Here is a 2500-nt window from a genome sequence, read left to right on the forward strand (position 1 = left end):
ACTTTACTAATAGACTTGTTATACTGAAGTCTTATTACATACAGGTCACTTTACAGCACATCGTCATGGCAACAAGGATGCTCGCTGGCCAAACGGATTAGAGCGTCGCCACTTGCGGCGTAGGTCGAAGCGACGGCAGTTCAAATCCTGCAGCAGCGAGTTGAACCAAGATCATGGTGTAGTGAATTCAACATTATAAGGTCCTCTGTAAGGGGTATCGTTCTAACCTCCTGATAGGGAGAATTTGCAACATTTAACCGAAACATCAATGAGCTTAGAGTGTAGGAAGTGAGAAATAGGTATAACGCCTACCACCCTGACAATGCACCCAGTGAATTCCTTGTCCCAGGGTGAACGAAATAATTTTGTACTGAATAAAACTAAATATGAGAGAATACAAGTAAAATTCAATTGATTATTTTTCTTTGGTATAAATATACCCTTTATAATACTGAAAAAGGCTTTGCCATTAAAGTAGGGAGTAAGCCACACCAAGTAATCAGATGCTGAAGACATGTCAAAAGTGTTGATTGGAATTCATTATGATTTTACTAAAAAAAAAAAAAAAAAAAAAAAAAAAAAAAAAAAAAACATTTTATAAGCCCTCCCGCTATGGAGACCAGTGTGTTGACGAGTTTCTTGAGTTGAATACAAGTCAACTGCTTTGAACAACTTTCAACCACTCGTAATGACGAAAACAACTTCTCTCCTGAATAAGGATATTTGACCTTGATGGAATTGGTTCTCCTCAAAAAGCAGAAATAGATAACAGGAATAAAGAATGTTTAAAGAAAACAGTAAAATAGAAGAGAAGAGAATAGAAGAGAAGAGAAGAGAAGAGAAGAGAAGAGAAGAGAAGAGAAGAGAAGAGAAGAGAAGAGAAGAGAAGAGAAGTGAAGTGAAGTGAAGTGAAGTGAAGTGAAGAGAAGAGAAGAGAAGAGAAGAGAAGAGAAGAGAAGAGAAGAGAAGAGAAGAGAAGAGAAGAGAAGAGAAGAGAAGAGAAGAGAAGAGAAGAGAAGAGAAGAGAAGAGAAGAGAAGAGAAGAGAAGAGAAGAGAAGAGACGAGAAGAGAAGAGAAGAGAAGAGAAGAGAAGAGAAGAGAAGAGAAGAGAAGAGAAGAGAAGAGAAGAGAAGAGAAGAGAAGAGAAGAGAAGAAAATAGAAGAGGAGAGAAGAAAAGAGAAGAGAAGAGAGGAGAAGAAAATAGAATAGAATAGAATAGAACAATAGAACGGAATAGAATATATCACAATAAGAAAACAATTTAGAAAAATATGGAGTTTAATCTAATGTCCTGATTTTGATATTGCGGATTGTATAGAAGATAATTGCACCTTCGTTTGAAAATCATGTCATAGTAGGACAGTATCTTTACTACCACAGACGATATGCAAATGTTAAGGAATATTTTTCTATTCATTTATGGTATGCACATTCAGTAAGAACATATGATTTCTAAGAACCTAAGCTGTACGTTTTTTCCCTGTTATTATCACCGATTTTTTATAGATTTTCTGTTCCACTTTTCCTACAGCTTTCATCTTATCGTATCTTTAGGGGTAATTAGGAATGGAGACACGATGGACAATACGGAGAAAATTGACAAAACTATGATGAAATAATGTTGAGGGTGAGTTAAAAATTATGGTATACATTTAAGAACGACTGAGAGTGAATTGGCCAAAATACTCATCATCTTTACCCCTTTCTTTCCTGGTGGCACTTTACTTGCCGTCAGGGTATTATATTCTCTACCATTAAACTCCATAGCTTATAGCCAACCCCGATTAACCCTTTTATTGTAGGGTGGCACCTTTCTACGCTTAGTCTGTCTTTTAATAGCCTAACAAATTCATCATCATAACACCCTCATGGAGGCAATGAAAGAAGACGAGGAGCCTTTGCCGTAAGCACTCGGACTGTTGGAAGATGTTACCAGTCACTGCTGTGTGGGACTCGAACCCACAACTAATGCGAGACCAGCACGCTTTCGAATACGCCACCTGTATAAAAGGAAATGTGTACAGTATTCAGCTAAGACTTTTATCAATTTATCTACTGATGTAATTATAAATCGAAGTGAAATTAATAATTATTTCATAAATAATATAAAACATGTAATTTCGTGTCATGGAGAAATGTACAAATAATTGATAGTATAAAAGTGGTCATTCTAATTACAGTTTGTTATGTTTCAAAATGTCGCCGCGTTGAATATTTCCATCCAACGTGAATTATGTTGTTCAGCTAAAATGAAACCCACACACTCTAAGAAAAAATGAGTTAACCAGGTAGTAAATAGTTTTTACTTGTTCTGGATGATACTATAATCTACTCTGCCACGAGGAAAGAAAGAAAGGAAAAACACTGTAAGGTAGAAAAACACCAGGATTAAAATCTCTACAATCTTCTCGTGAATCATCATAGAGGAACTTACCACTAAGAATGTATATAAATTTCAATCTCTTATTTGACTTCATATTTTACATGCATCGTAAAAT

Source organism: Oratosquilla oratoria, chromosome 9 (genome assembly GCF_046742065.1).
Source record: "Oratosquilla oratoria isolate Oo_2021 chromosome 9, ASM4674206v1, whole genome shotgun sequence".
Classification (NCBI taxonomy): Eukaryota; Metazoa; Arthropoda; class Malacostraca; order Stomatopoda; family Squillidae; genus Oratosquilla; species Oratosquilla oratoria.